Source organism: Ochlerotatus camptorhynchus, unplaced genomic scaffold (assembly GCF_037179485.1).
Source record: "Ochlerotatus camptorhynchus isolate MF236.1 unplaced genomic scaffold, CSIRO-AGI_Acam_v1.1 ptg000639l, whole genome shotgun sequence".
Lineage (NCBI taxonomy): Eukaryota > Metazoa > Arthropoda > Insecta > Diptera > Culicidae > Ochlerotatus > Ochlerotatus camptorhynchus.
The window spans coordinates 545031-562558 of NW_027041118.1; the positions used below are offsets into that span (position 1 = coordinate 545031).

Genomic DNA, 17528 nt, shown 5'->3' on the forward strand with positions numbered 1-17528 from the left:
TCTCCCAGTTCTAGTGATCAGCGTTTTGTTGAAGTTTTAGAGAACTGGCCTGAGGCATTCCTTGATTCTAGTAAATTAAATATATTGGCTGGTGATTTTAATATTAATTGGCGTGATAACCATAATTCGAATCATTTGAAGCGTTTAGCTGAGTTTTTTAATTCAAAGCAAACAGTAAATGAATATACGCGTATTTCCAGGCACAGTAGAACTTTAATTGATCACGTTTATTCCAATTTTGATTCCATTTGTTCAGTTACGGATACTGATTTGAAAATAACCGATCATGAGACCTTAGTGATTAATGTCTTAGAGCATGTTAACGATAACGATAATTTTGTAAAATTGAAGTGCTGGAGGAAATATTCGAAGAACAGCTGTTCTTAATAACGCTTTGAAAACGTGTAATAATCAACTAGTTGAGCAAAGGTTTGTTTCTTTGAAGAAATCGAACAGCTGGTACAATTTGAATCTTTTGCGTCTTAAACGGAAAAGGGACAAATGATACAAAAAGTTTTGTTGATCAAATAATGACAATCATTGGAATAGGTACACAATCGCGCGTAATAAGTATTCACAATCGATAAATAAAACTCGTTGTGAATATGTTCAAAGGAAGATTGATCAGCATCAAAACAACAGCAAAGAGTAATGGAAAATTTTGAAATCTTTATTAAAACCTAGTAATTGCAAACCGCAGTCCATAACTTTTAATGGCACATTAGAACAGTCAGAACAAGTAATTGCAGCTAAGTTTAATGATTATTTCGTAGACAGTGTTTCATTGATTAATCAATCTATTGAATTGGTCGATGAACCTGACGAAATTAAACAGCCAGTTAATAGTAGTTGTAGATTTGAAGTTTTTCACCCAATTACATTAGATGAACTTAGAGTTATTTGTTTTTCATTAGGATATCGGCTGGAATAGATAATGTTAATGCTAGAGTTATTCAAGATTGCTTTCATGTCATTGGCCACATCTTGCTGGACCTTATTAATGAACCATTGCAAACTGGACATGTGCCACAAATTTGGAAGGAATCCTTAGTGGTCCCTATTCAAAAAGTTGTTGGAACGATTAAAGCCGAAGAGTTTCGTCGCATCAACATGTTGCACACATTAGAGAAAATTTTAGAACTTGTTATTAAAGGCCAGCTGTTGGAGTATTTAAATAGTAATAGATTGTTGATACCAGAACAATCGGGATATCGGGAAGGTCATTCTTGTGAAACCGCGTTGAATTTGGTATTAGCGAAGTGGAAAAATAACTTTGAGTGAAAAAATACGATTGTTGCTGTTTTTTTTGGATCTTAAACGCGCTTTTGAAACAATTTCTAGGCCCTTATTGTTAAGATCAATCAAGCGCTTTGGAATTACGAGTACTGCATATAAATGGTTTGAAAGCTATTTTTCTGACAGAACTCAACGGACTGTTTTTAATGATTCTGTTTCCAGTCCCGTGGGGAATAACCTTGGAGTGCCCCAGGGAAGTGTATTAGGGCCCCTGTTATCTGTTATGTATATTAATGATTTGCGACGTGTTTTACGATTTTGCGACATTAATCTTTTTGTAGATGATACTGTGTTATTCATTGCAGCTAAGGATTAAGATGATGCCGTTTACACTTGAATGAAGATTTGCAGTATCTAAGTAGATGGTTGAAGTATAAGCAGTTAAAATTGAATACAAGTAAAACTAAATTTATGGTAATTTTGCGGAATCGATTAAATGAGAACGTTTCTATTGTAATTGATGATGATGACTATTGATCGCGTTCGGGAGGTTAAATATCTTGGCGTGATTAGTGATGAAAAATTTAAGTTCAACTCTCACATTGTAATGTCATCAAAAATATTGCCAAGAAGTATGGAATTGTATGTCGACTGAAAAACGATTTAACTATTGCCAGTAAAATACAGCTCATACAAATCAATCATCTCTCCTCATCTAGACTTTTGCCCTTCCATTTTATTTCTGGCCAATGCAACACAAATATCGAGATTACAGCGCTTGCAGGATAAAATAATGCGTTTGATTTCGAGATGTAATAGATTCACTTCCTCAACTTTGATGCTAGACGCCTTACAATGGTTGTCGGTGAAGCAAAGAATTGTATATTTGACTATGGTGTTCATTTTTAAAGTAGTTAACGGTTTGCTGCCTCGACATTTGTGTGATCGAATTGAAAGAGGAAGTGACTTTCATAGATATAATACTAGAAACGCGGTTGAAATAAGAACACCACATTTCTTGACTTTTATTCATTATAATATAAAGGACAACAAAATTCATTATATTATAAAGGAATAAATGTTTTCAATTCGATGCCCAGACATATCAAACGTTCAGCAACACTCACAGAATTTAAAAGACACTGCATTTCACACGTTAAAACTGTTTTTTTGAACAGTTATCCAGTGATTTTTTTTTAATGAATTGACAAATTATGTATCTTGACGAAGTTATCTCTAACGGATTATTTTATATGGATAGCTGTCATAACGACTTTTTTTAATAATTATTCTAGCACTGCAAAAACTATTTCTGTTTGCCCGAAGGGTGATGATGGATTTTTAATATTTGATTTAATAGTAGATAAATTAAAAAAAAAAGTAGTCTACAAAGGTTTGAGCCTCGCGCGCGTATTACGGATATAGAGGACTGAATTTAACATTTGATAAAAAAAATTATGCAGTTTTGAAGCTTATTTGGAAGATACCTTGAAATAGAAGTAAGTTTTCTGGCAAACGTTGCGGGTTCGTGAGCATTCCTGACATTGCTGAAAATTATGATAGCATCAGATTGTGGGGTTGTAAGTGTAATAGGATGCTTTGTTGATTGTTCATTAACTCTTGATTGCTTGTAATACTTATGAATATTTTAGGTGGATAAAAAGGCGAACTAAGAGGTGGACGCCTGAGCTTTTCCACATTTATATCGCTGTAAAGCAACTGTAAACTCTAGAGGGAATTTATATCTGTAACTGTAACCAGTTCGCTTTTGTTTGCAAACCGGGTTAAATTGTCATATTTGATTATCTTAAAGATAAATCGATTACCTCTTTGTAGGGGTAAGAAGTGGGACCATCAATATCATCGGACTTTACCCGGCATTTGAGAATTTTATAAAGTTGTACGGCTGTGTGTCTGTAATGCTGAAAATGTGCAGCCTATAAGTACATGATGTTTACTTGGGTAGCCACCCCTCTAAACCCCTCGTAGCTACGCCAATGACGGAAGTACATTTTTCGTTCGTGCAATCATTCTAAGAAATCAGCTTTCGACTAACATACAAACTATTCAATCAGCTGCAAGATTCTACCATGAATGTTTGGATTGGTTGAGTGGAGGGAAATTAGCAATGGGTTAGGGATTAAAATAGTTTATTTAATTGTAATACTATTTTTCAAATAGTAATTTTTGTTTGTTTTATTGGTTTGAATTGAATTAACTGTGGTATGTACAAGGAAGGAAACGATTTTAGATATTTATAAAGGAAAACTCTTACTCTACAAACGTATGACAATAAATAAATTCTGACTTTCGGGGTTTTTCTCCGTTGAATAGTGTTGAGATACCAATTTCCTACCTGCTACTGTACATCAGCATCTTGTTTGTGTGGCCCCTGCTGTGCGCAGCCTCTACTACTACGACAATAACTACTAGTCGATTAAAGATGTCTTAACTGTTAAGTTAAAAAATTAAACGTGTTAAGTTTTCTTTAATTCCGGTTCATTGTTTTGAAATCCCATTAAATCGTCTACTACCGATGGTCCAACACGAATCATAAGTCGGAAAAGTTGGTCTTCTTATTGGCCACCTGGATTCTCATAGTGTTTGGGTCTCAACCAAAGTTTCATTCAAATCAAAAAGAGTTCTCGTGTCCAACCGATTTGCTAGTTGGCGTGGAAATGCTCTAAAGCAAGCAGCCACCAACGTTCAACTGGAATCAGTTCAAGCCCTACTGCCTACGACGTCATACCCAAGAGTGTATTTACATTTGCAGACTTAACCGCATTATCATAGAAAGCATCTGGGTGCGACCCTCCGAAAAAAAAAAACCAAACCCCCGGTGGGATCAGAAATCAGCATAAAATATCACCAATCTTATCGCCGACCTCGATTGTGTCGTCTCTTCCGCACGGTAATTGAAGCCGTGCCTCATCGCCGTTTCCGATAAGATACGATTTTTGATAATTTCAGAATTTAAAATTTTCCCGTCGTTCTTTTCTCAACTCCCTAATAACACACGGCCAACGAGAGTATCTGAAAATTGAGTCGGATTTGACGCAGAATTACCAAAAGTGGGGTTCCTTAGTGAATGAGAACATTTTTCCATGATTTTCCTGGGAAAACTGATCCTAGACTGAGTAAAATTTATGTCGCTTTTCCTCATATTCAAGCAGTTGATTTCCCGGAAAAGTGAGGAAGATTGTTCTCGCTAACTGAGTACCGTGCCAGCACCATATTTGACGTGTTCCTACTTGTGTTCTTTTTTTTACACCATCATCATCCCTAGAGCACTGGAACTAATATTTGCAGAAGTAACATTTCAAAATTAATTATTAAAAATAGTCTAACATTATTGAGTGCGCCGATTTAGGAATCGCTTCGAATATGGTACCTCCACGGTAATCCCACTTTTTTCAGAATTGAATTCGACTCACTTACTGACCTACTCTCATCGGCCGTGCAAGTCTGTAGTGTATCGAATGCCATCATTTTCCCAAAGTTGGAACAAAGGCAAGTCGAAAATCAATACCCCCATTGAGTATGATTTCTGCTTAACTCACTCGTTAGGAGTTTTCCAAAGGCTGTCGTTGTCGAAGGAAAAGGAAAATTGCTACTCCCCGCTGACTTGCGCTGGTCCGTACTCTCCGGATGGCATTCCAGTACTGCCGATGTAAGGTCATTCGAAAGCATCCGCGTGAATTGACAAGTTTCGAGATTGGACGCGCAGCGGAAACAAATCGAAACATCAAGATCAACTTTTCCTCCGTTGGAAATTGACGTGAAATCGACGACGAAGAAAAACATTCTCTTTTATCGGGCACTGGACGGAAAGGCCACTTTCGGACTTGTTTCGTACTAGGTTGGTGGCACGTGACATCGATTGTAACGGCAACAAAAAAAAATTTCGGGAAAGATACAGACGGAAAATAATGTTCTTTGAATACGATGATGGTGGAGCGAACAGTGAGCCTCTGGGGAGCGGGAAAGGAAAGTGGTTGCAAACTTTGCAAATAGAATAAGTACATTCGATTGAAAATGATGGAGGGGTGTGGGGGACCCACCGTTGATCATTTGGGCAATTTAGAAAATGATTTCATGAGACAGTCCTCGGCAATTTGTTCGATTGGAACTGAAGTTGGTTGATGGCGAATAAGTGGAATCGAAGGTACCGAGTATGGTCTGGTATTTCTGAATAACAGAGCAAACTCTTCGGTTATTGAGGACCACGAAAGGAAAGCTGTGATATCAAAGTACCTTTATGTTTGATATCAAATTGTTAGCTATAGCTCTTTGTAATTCCAAAATCTGCCCTATTGACAGAAACGTTCCCGTGGCCGTAATCACTAATGTTAGCACGTAAATCACCTGAAATTCAATCAATGCAAACACGTTCAACAATTAAATTGCATCAAGGGGCGCTGAATGTAGTCCCAATTCATTATTTAACATGAAGCAGCCGTTCCACCATTGGTTTCAGGAACAAACATCGGCCATTCGCATATTGGCATGAGAGCTAATATTTAATCACTTCTACTTTGAAAACACGCACCGTGCATCTACTCACGGAATCCCAAATTGTTCAATCCTAACATTTCCTCCACCCTGCAACAAAAACATTGCTCTGCAAATGTGCTATAATTCAATTTAAATAATTGAATAATCAAACACGGAACGGGAGGAAATCATATCGGAGCTAGTGGTGCATTTCCTTGTTTGAACATTTGAAGAGCGAGTTATGGCAAAAACTGCTCCACTTCTAGCAGTGTAGTGCAGACACTTGAACGGGTTGTGTGGAATAGCTGTTGCTCCTCGGAGAAGGCAGCAGAAGCAGACCACGATGACACCAGGCAGCAAAAGTGAAGGGGGGAAAGCACTTGTCACGGATCTGAACACTATTTTCTTTGCTCGGGTTCAAGTGTGGGATGACAGTTTTCACATGTGTACATTAGGGTGGGTCAAAAAATCGATCTCAATTCAGGTACTGATAATCTCACAATTTGAGCTCATTTGAATTATGTGAATTACTATGGGAACCAGCAGTATTGGGAAAATATCAAAAAATCAAATATCACCAACGCCCAAAATCACGCTTGATTTTCGTAGACAAAAATCAACAAGCAAACAACTGCGGTTGATTTTGCAAGCTGTGATATCGCAGCTCAGAATATCAAGCTAACAAAACTCACCAGCTGCAAATCTCAACAAACTGTGGTGAAATTGAGTTTCGTGATTTTTGCTTTATACCCGAATGCAACCGAAACTTCCATACGGCTGGAAGCAGTCACTTTGTGTCTGCCATCGGTGAATACTAAAAAGAGATAGCAAACTATACCTTCTCTTTCTAAAAAAACGATGTGCAACGGAATCATTTTTGTGTTGAGTCAACTCTCAGCTTGATTTTTGCACGTTGTGAATAGTCTCGCAATATCAAAGGAGCTTGTAAAATCAATATCAATCATGATATTTTGTTCGAATATCACGCGTGATATTGAGAGCGTATGAGAGTGGAAACATATCAATTGATTTATGATTTTGCCAACACTGGGAACCAGTGTTGGGAAAATATAAAAAAAAAAATCAAATCTCACCAAAGAACAAGATCTTTCTTGATTTTCCTAGTCAAAAATCATCAAGCAAACAACTGCGGTTGATATAGGGAAATGGCCTAATGTTGGCCTATGGATCTAAGATTGGACCCATCGCTAAAAATCTGCTATTTATCAATTGTATCTAGATGAACGCGTCATTGGGACGATACTAATGGATATTTTTGAATGCTATTGAAAATTTAGTCGATTGCTGAATTTATGTATGGGCCCAAATTAGGGACACTTAGGCCGACATTACATACTTTTTTTTTTTTTTATTATAGTCACTTTAACGCTCTTGGGTCATTCGTGACTTGTCCGGGGGTGAGATTTGAACTCGTGACTTTGGCGTGAGAGGTATGGATGCTAACCACTACGCCGGGGTCACCCCCTGACATTACATACATTTCCCCTATCAAGCTAACAAAACTCAAATACTGCAAATCTCACCAAACTGGGGTGAGGTTGAGTTTCATGATCTTTGCGTCCGAACGCAACCGAAACTTCCATAACGGCTGGTAGCAGTCGCTTCGTGTTTGCCTTCTCTGAAGATAAAAACGAGATAGCATTATTATACCTTCTCTTTCTAGGAAAACGAGGTACAACGGAATCATTTTTGCGTCGATTCAACTCTCAGCTTCAACTTTACACATAGTGAGTAGTCTTGCAATATCGAAGGAGCTTTTAAATTAATATCACAACTTTCTAGGACTGAGAAAATGAATCATATTTGACTTTGCTGTTGTCCCCTGAGTAAAAGTTTAGAAGTCTCATAGCCTAACACGTCCTAATTTGTTGGTACCGCCATCTTTATGAATTTTTGTACATATGTTGTCTCGATGATGGTCGTATACTGCCTAACTAAAGTTGTTATGACATTGTCGTCCGAAAGTTTTTTGTAGGAAGTGACTACAGAAACACTTTCCTAGAACATTTGAATACGATATCCCACCATCTTACCCCTCGTTCGGGTGATTTTTTAAATTGGATACACCTGTAAAAAATTAAAATCCATCGAAATTTATAGTAAACAACTTTGGGATGCGATGGGATGTTGAGATTATAATTGTGCTGTTGTTGTAAAATGTATTTTGTAGAAAAAATTTGCGTTAACATTTTTCTTGAATATTTGGAAATGTTATTTAAACGTTTTATCTCTCATTTTGATGATTACCAAAAAAAAAAAAAATTCACTTAAGTTCTGAAACAAAAAAAAGGACTCTGTAATGATGAAACTTTATGACGTCACCACACCTTGCTCTGCTCCTATCCATATCACTAATACAGTCAGGAATCCTTATTGCCGGGGTAACGGGGGCGTGAATAAGGAACCGCGAATAAGGATACACACAGCTTATGGGATTTTCACTAATGGGGGCTGTGGTGGATTATCTCATTTATTTCAATATATAAAGCTATACTGTCTTGGACAAAGTTGTTGTACTGGGATAAACCAACAAGCCTGTGTCATTGGATTCTGGTTTAATTGAGAACTACGCCGCTAGAGGCGCTTCACTTTGATGTTACTTATGACGGGCGCAATAATATATGGATCTTAGGTCCAACATAGAATTTTCCGTGATCCTCGCCATATAGAAAGTTACTGTCTTGAGCAAAGTTGTTCAAGTGACCAAGTCCTTTTGGATGGTTGCCATATAAGTTCAGAACTCTCTCACTACACAGCGCTAGTGTGCACATGAGCTTTGTATATAAGCTGTTTCTCAAAATCCTGGCCATATAGTAGGTTACTGCCTTCAGCAAAGTTGTTCAGATGAACATGTCTTTTTGTACACGGATTTCCAAATAACGTCTGGTATAGATTACCAACCTCTACATGTCATCCCCTTTCTGAAAATACCCATAATATAGGATATTTGACAGTTTTTCTTGAAATGATGGCCGTCATCTTGGATTTCAAAATGAAGCCTGGCATAGATTTCCGGCTTCTACACGTCATCCCCTTTCCGAAAATACCCATATTGTAGGATATTTGAATGCCATCTTGGATTTTAAAATGGTTTCCAGTCTCTCTACAGGTCAAAATCGATTTCCAGTCTCTCTACACGTCATCCCTATTCCGTTTCGTGGTCTCACATTGCACAGAAACATCTTATATGGACAAGCTTTCCACACATAACATATTAAATAAGTTTATGTGCACACTAGCGCTGCGTAGTGAGAGAGTTCTGAACTAATATGGTGACGATCCGAAAGGACTTTGTTACCTGCACAACTTTGCTGAAGACAGCAACTTTCTATATAGCCAGGTTCTCGAGATACAGTTTATATAGGAAGTGCACAAGCAAGGTAGCGCTGCGTAGTGAGAGAGTTCTGAACTAATATGAACACCATACAAAAGGACATGATCACCTGAACAACTTTGCTGAAGACAGTAACCTTCTATATGGCCAGGATTTTGAGATACAGCTTATATACAAAACTCATGTGCACACTAGCACTGCGTAGTGAGAGAGTTCTGAACTAATATGGCGACCATCCAAAAGGACTTGGTCACTTGAACAACTTTGCTCAAGACAGTAACTTTCTATATGGCGAGGATCACGAAATATTCTATGTTGGACCTAAGATCCATATATTATTGCGCCCGTCATAAGTAACATCAAAGTGAAGCGCCTCTAGCGGCGTAGTTCTCAATTAAACCTGAATCCAATGACACAAGTTTGTTGGTTTATCCCAGTAATACAACTTTGTCGCAGACAGTATAGCTCTATATTTTGGAACAAATGAGATAATCCACCACAGCCCCTATTAGTGAAAATCCCATAAGCTGTGGGTATCCTTATTCGCGGATAGCCCGGCAATAAGGATCCGACAATAAGGGATACCGGCAATAAGGAATCCGGCAATAAGGATTCCTGACTGTATCTATATAACGAAAGAGAGAAGGATTAGTAATTTTTATTTAATTCCACTATTTTATTTGCTTATCCTTGACAGATACGCGTATTTCGTCTGCAATGTGCAGACTTCTTCAGTGTCTTGTACTAATACTCGACTGAAGAAAACCATCGCAAACTACTGAATATAACTAACCTAAGTACATTTTTACTTAAAGCTAGGTAAACTTAAATCTAATGTCCTACAGAAGCAAGCACTCTACTGCTTACTCGTTACTAAATTTTCATCAGTGAAATTATAAGAAGTATTGGAGCATTGAAAAAATCATTTGAAAATTTGTCATTTCCTCGACAATGGGTTTTCCCGATTTTCCTCCACCGTGAATAGTTTTGTGTAAAAAATTCTTCAGATTACATTTTTTATGGATCGCTAAGATATTTTTTTTTTATCTAAAAATGCACACATCCAAGGGGTAGGTCACTCCGCATACCAATCTTGGGTCATCTTTTTTGTCAGTGTGCCGCAAGTATGCCGAATGTGCCGGTCATAGAGCAAGCTGGGATTGTTTGTAAAATACCGATCCCGGCAACCCGGTATTTCTGAATGTTTTGGTTTGAAATCGCAAGGATAAATCGGATTGACGATGACGCGGGAAGTGGCGAGTGTGCGAAATTTCGGTGTTTTGTGATCCATAGGGTAATAAAAGTCCTGTGTTTTAGTGTTTTATAATGCCCTCAAAGGCAGACCAGAAACCTAGCCTTTCGGCCGGAAAGAGTTGGAACCAGTGGGGAAATTGTTGGAGACCGACTATAGAGGGTGATGAATAGACTTCTTTAGTTTGTTTCGTATGAGTTGCAGCATTATTTGAATTAAGGGTACCGTAATACCCCGTCTTACATTGATAGTTTTTTTTTTAAGTTTATTCTAAATATTTTTTACAGCAATGAATGTTTTCCAAATTTTATATTTTTAGACAAGTACTGAGGATCCAAGAGTTAATTTGTTAGTAATATGTTGAAGGAAAATAAACGCATTTGCCCTTTTTTTTTGTTTTGTGACCGAACTTCTGTATTTTTATTTGGGGTTACTTTGATAATGCTCGATGAATGTAGAAAAAAATGAGTGAAACTTTGAATGAGTATATAATCAGAAAACTTCATAAGCAATAAGAATACAACATTGAATTTTTGATGGTTGTATCGGAAATAAATTTCATAAGTGATAGTTTGAAAAAGGCAGAAAACACGAAAATGGTTTTTTTTTTTAATATTTTTGTAAAATATGTAACACATACTATATAAATGCTATTCGCGATATCAACGAGGGATTCAGAGGAAACTCAAGTCGCACCCGAAGTCATTCTGGAATTACGTAAATGAGCAGCGCAAGGAATCCGGCCTACCTTCTTCAATGGTGTTGAATGGAGCAGTTGCTTCCACTCCTCAGCAGATCTGTCGCTTGTTTTCTGAGAAGTTCGCCAGTGTTTTCACGAATGAGAGATTAACTGACGAACACGTTACCCTAGCAGCTAGTAATGTTCCACTGTACGGTCAAACACTGGGTGCGATGGATGTCAACGTCGAGATGATTTCCACTGCCGCATCACAACACAAGTCGTCCTTCAATCCAGGACCCGATGGCGTTCCATCCGTATTCCTGAAAAAGCATATCGCCAGGTTGCTGATGCCCATGCTTCACCTATTTCGATTGTCCATCTCGAGTGGTACATTTCCATCTTGTTGGAAATTCGCACATATGTTTCCTATCCACAAAAAGGGCAGGAAACGGGATGTGGACAATTATCGTGGAATTACGTCGTTGAGTGCAGTTTCGAAGTTATTCGAGTTAGTCATTATGGAGCCTCTACTCTCTCATTGTAAGTAGTATCTAAGTGGTGATCAACACGGCTTTACTTCCGGTCGTTCTACTTCCACAAATCTGCTGTGTTTGACATCGTATCTTACGGAAAGCATGGCAGAGAGGACTCAAACAGACGTCATATACAATATTGTGGGGGCATGGAGTAGTTCGCCTCCTCGTGGTGTGCCCTGGAAACGTTAATTATCGAACCCAAGGGAGAGATATTGCGGCTAAACGAACTACCGCAGAGAAGCCCTGCACAAACCCTCGTTGTGCAAAGGCAGGAGTGACGCCGGGTTCTTAGTGCTTAGCACAAGCAGCTGGTAAGCGGTCACATCTGTCCTAAGCTACCCTGTTGGACAGTTGGCTGGCTATCACGTCTGCTTGGAACCGAGGCGAACAACGAACAGCGAACAACAAGAGGAGGTTGAGAAGCCCTGCACAAACCCTCGTTGTGCAAAGGCAGGAGTGACGCCGGGTTCTTAGAGTGCTTAGCACACGCAGCTGGTAAGCGGTCACATCTGTCCTGTACGGGCCCTGGACAGTTGGCTGGCTATCACGTCTGCTCTAGAACTCAGGCGAACAACGAACAGCGTGCAACAAGAGGAAGGCCCTGCACAGCTGCTCACTGTGCAGTAGCGAGTGTCATGTCTGACACAACACGTAGTGATGCGCCATAGCGCAATCGGCCCCCTCCCATGACGTAATGCCTTCGGGCGGTTCCGGGGAGGACAAGGGTCTAGAGCACAGGGTAAGGTTTAGTGGGTCGGGAGAGCTACTTCTCCCATCCCCACACCCTGAGTTAACTTCTCAGGTGTCTGGGAGCAGATTCCCCCCTGTATAAAAAAAAAAAAAAAAAAAAAAAAAAAGACGTCATATACAACGACTTGTCAGCTGCCTTCGATAAGCTAAACCATGCCATCGCGATTGCCAAGTTGCATAGACTTGGGGTCAGCGGCAACCTCTTGCGATGGTTTCGTTCATATCTCACTGATCGGCAACTGATGGTTGCCATTGGTGACAACTGGTCCAATATCTATCTAGCTACGTCAGGAATACCTCAAGGAAGTCACCTGGGACCTTTGATTTTCTTACTCTACTTCAATGACGTGAACTTGGTCATCGAAGGCCCACGACTATCGTATGCAGACGATCTTAAAATCTACCTACGAATCCGCTCGATTGATGACTGTCGCTTCCTTCAACGTCAGTTCGAAGCCTTTGCCAGCTGGTGTAATTTGAACCGAATGGTGGTTAACCCCACTAAGTGTTCAGTGATCACTTTTACTCGGAAGAAAGAACCAATCACATTTGAATACAAACTTATCGGCACTGTAATCGACCGTGTGAACCATGTGAAAGATCAGGGTGTTATTCTGGATTCTCAACTTACGTACAAGCAGCACATCTCGTACGTTGTCGACAAAGCGTCTAGGACATTGGGATTTATCTTCAGGATAGCAAAGAATTTCTCCGATATCTACTGTTTGAAGTCACTGTACTGTTCCTTGGTGCGATCCATTCTGGAATATTGTTCTGTGGTCTGGAGCGAGGGGGGCGACACATCTAAATCTCAAGTTTGGATGCTCAACAAATCTCACACTAGCGAATCAATCTTCGAAAAATCTTCTTTCATTTGTCGCATCTACTTGCATCGCTCATCATCTTTTTGCAGGAAATCTTCAGAATCGTTATCAGTCTTCTTTCTATCTACTCAGCGTGTGCGCAGCTAGCCACAGCAAAACACAATCTTTTCTGCATCGTAGATAGAGTCGTCCCCCTCGGTCTGGAGTCCAAACTACAACAATGGTGCTGAGAGAGTTGAGTCCGTTCAATGCCGTTTTCTTCGATTCGCTCTGCGGAAGCTGCCTTGGAGAGACCCATTTCATCTGCCCAGCTATGAAAGTCGTTACCAGCTGATTGATCTGGAGCCTCTCCGAACTAGAAGAGACACCTCTAGGGCCCTGTTCATTGCAGACACTTTACAAGGTAGAATCGATTGCAGTGCAATCTTGGGGCAAGTCAACATTAACGTCCAACCCCGTGCGCTACGTAACAACGTTATGCTGAGATTGCCACTTCAGCGCACAAACTATGGCATGAACGGTGCAATAGGTGGGCTGCAACGAGTGTTCAATCGAGTCTCGGGCATCTTCGATTTCCATATGCCTCGACAGCTGCTACGAAGATACTTCTCATCGTTCTTTTCTGGCACAGTTAACCGTGAATGATTGTGTGTTTTATTTATGTATTTTATTCTTAGTTTTTATTTTTTGATTTACCTATATAAGTTACTTAAATCATCATTGGGGCTATACACAGCCTGTTGATGCAGACAAATAAATAAATAAATAAATAAAGACTATATACGATATCAACGGAAATACCCTGAGCTACAATATGGAACCAATGTTTCTTATTTGGAAAAATCACAGCGAGTAAATTTATTTTTTATATTATACTATCGAAGTTACCCGCATTATCAAAGATACCCCGTTTTACGGTACTAATGAGCTCTGATTAACTGCCTCTTTCTCTTCAGTTCACTCTAGAACCTACATTTCGTATTTAGATTCATAAGTGAACTAGTGGTCTGAGTCCCTCTGGTATATTCAATTAGAACATACAGTCAAATAGCACGTAATGTTCAGAACAACTTCAATGACAGTTGTCCAGCAGTGCTCCCATTTTATTTACAACAATCTAATGCCTACGAGATTGTGCCGAAGGTATGCCGGAAATGTGCCGATGAATGTGCCCAAGCTGTGTAGAATATAATTCCGGCACAATGTGCTGAGTGACTTACCCCTTGCACGCAACGTTCTTTTTATAATGCTTGCCATGTTATTGTTATTGTTATGAATTTTCAACGTAAGACGAATTTCACGCTAACTCGACAAATGGTTAGCAGCACCCTCTCAGATGTCAACGAAACTTTGTGAGTGTATAGATTTCGTCTACTTAAGCAACTTTGCATACTTATTTTCTTTAAAAAAAAATCTAGATCAACATTTGAAAAGGGCAGAACTTTTTTGTCATCATTTTCTTCAAAAAAAATATAACTCAATAAAGGCAAGTCTTACAAAAATGTTGTCCAAGGATGATTTGTAGAGAAATAAATGAGCTTTTGTAAGAAAATATAGAAAAAAAAAAATTAAAGTCCTTTTTCTACACTGAAAAAAAATAATTTTGAAAACTTAAAAATGAGATTTCTCAAGAACACATTTTTTTTTAAATCTGAAACTTTTTCTAAAGATAGACATACCATTTATCTAAAACTCGTTGATACATCCCAAGATGGGCACAGTTATTCAACAAAAACTTTTTCGTGTTCGCACTGAATAAAATCTATGATTTTTTTCAGGGTGGGAACGACAAATTTAAAAATTTTGAAAGACGTGTTTCACGTCTACCACTAAATAATATTGAGTTTAACTCCAAATGAAAAATAATGATATTTTATAAAGCTTTTGAATATTAAGGAAGGGTCAACTAGTTTCGGAGATATGGACGGAACATGTTATAGTAAATATGGGTGTCGATATATCAAATCACATAAATCACAAACAAGCTATTTTTAACGAGTGAGAAAACCAGTTTCAATATCACGAAATGTGCCTAGAAAATATATATTATTTCCCGTTTAAGATGTAAATACAAAAAAAGATACGATGTAGGTACGACCACAAGGCTGTCTGTAGGTATACATTATTTGCTATTTAAGTGAAGATGTAGATACGACCCTATTCAATGTAGTGTAGAAACAGTGACAGTGAGAAAGTAAATTACTGTAACGTTTAGTAACAATTATTCTCATGGATGCCTTAAGTGTTTTTAAATGCAGTGCTGGTATTATTTGGTCAATAAATAAAATCGTAGAAGAGTTCAATGCACCGATAAGACAAATAAAAAAATAGTGAAAGATCAAGGTATTCTTAGTACCACTAGTGAACGAAGTAGACACGGAATTAGTGAATTAGACAAAAAGACTTATAGATTTCTTTGATAGTAATGGTATAAGCAGGCCAATGCCTGGAATTAATTACGTGTCTGAACTTCGAAATGGTCTAAAAGAACGGGTTCAGAAGCGACTTCTTATGATGACTCACAAAGAGGCATATACAATATTTCAAGAAACGTATGCGAGTAAAAAATTGGTTTCACCTTATTTACAACGTTGAGACCTAAACATTGTAAGCTACTTGATAGTAAAGGTACTCATAATGTATGTGTGTGCACAATCCACGAAAAAGTAAAATTAATGCTAAATAGTTTAGCAATCGTATCCCAGGAAGAAAAATAATGTATAAACTGCTCTGTAATTTTTCTATAAGGACGACAGAGTGTTATTTTCGAGCTTGCAAGAAATGTGCCACCAATGAAGAAGTTGCAGACGAACTTGCTGCACTATTAGAAGAAAGTGGTAAAGAAGATGTTATTTTTCGACAGTGGCTAACTACGGATCGTTATAACTTGGAGAGCATTATGAAACCTGCAGATGAGTTTGCCACGTACTTCGTAGATAAAATTGATAAGTTAATCACTCATGACTTTATTTGTAAAGAACAGTCTTTATTGCTAAGGAACAAAAAAAATCTATAGAAGAAGATGAATTAATTATAATTTGCGATTTCTCTGAGAACTATTCATTTATTATTCAGAACGCTGCTCAGGGCTACCATTGGAATAACGGTCAGGCAACTATTCACCCTTTTGTGGTTTATTTTATGAAGGACAGTAAAATAGAAAACGTTAGTTTTATAATAATATCAGAGGTATTATCCCATGATACAGCAGTTCAATTGTTCATTTCAAAACTGATAGAATTCTTGAAACTATCAATAGATTTCTCCAAAATTACATTTATGTCAGATGGAGCAGCTGCTCATTATAAAAACAGAACAAATTTTGCCAGTCAATGTAACTTCAAAACAATGCACAAATTGGAAGCAGATTGGCTTTTCTTTGCAACATCTCATGGCAATGCTATTGGTGGAACTTTAAAACGAATTGCAAAAAGAGCAAGCCTTTCCCAAGAATACGGAAATACTATTACAACCCCACGAGAGCTCTACGACTGGGCAGTAGACTGATGCAAAATTTGACTTTTTCGCTCCACAGTGCTTAAATGGTTTCAAATCGGGTCCTGATTAGCCTCCCAAAGTTGCAACTAATTTGGTAAGAAACAGACATCACACAAGCCATTTGAAGTTTACATGTAAATTACTATGGGAAATCCCAACTTTTTGTTCATTGCCTTCTAGTCTTTTTCCATATTAAGCTACAAAACAGTTCGATAGCCATTCTTATAGAAAATTTTCTCAGCTAGAACTTTGCTGAAAATCGTTTCTATGTAAAACGAGACAGGAAAAAGTTATTAATTATTTAAGAAATTGGTTAACTTATTACATGATCAAGCAGCTGCTCTGTAGGCAACACTGTATTTTGCAGTGTGACATAGTAGCCATGATTTTTGTGTCCTATTCAACGCCCCAGAAACAACAATGTTGCCTGCTGAGCGGTTGATTGAGCATGATCGTAAGACATCAGCGCATTGAACCATTGATAACTTTCGATCCTTGCATTTAATCAAAAAGTAGTCTTCAGCAAAGTTGTACCTGGGAAAATTTTCTACAAGTACAGTTGAGAGTTTTTGAAGCAGGTCTATGTGGTGAATTATTAGATAGACATGAACAAAAATCTTGGTTTTACCATAGTAATTCCCATACAAACTTCAAATGGCTTGTGCCATCTCAGTGTCTCACCAAATGGGTTCAAATTTTGAGAGGTTCGTCAGGATCCGATTTGGAATCGTTTTCAGCGAAAATTTCAAAATTTGCATCACTCTACTGGGCAGCTAAACAAACAGAGAAAAGCATCACAACATTGAATTTCTGTTATATATCTACTGAGCAATACGAAAAAATGTCAGAAGAACTAGAAGATTTGTTTCACGACGCAAAGACGATATCTGGTACAAAAAAA

The 17528-nt window shown here is 38.2% G+C and overlaps 1 protein-coding gene across 2 annotated transcripts in view; it reads right to left on the reverse strand.

Annotated features, from left to right (window-relative positions):
* Positions 1–17528, reverse strand: part of RhoGEF3 (Rho guanine nucleotide exchange factor 3) — a 623028-nt gene that overhangs the window by 268793 nt on the left and 336707 nt on the right. The window lies entirely within an intron of this gene.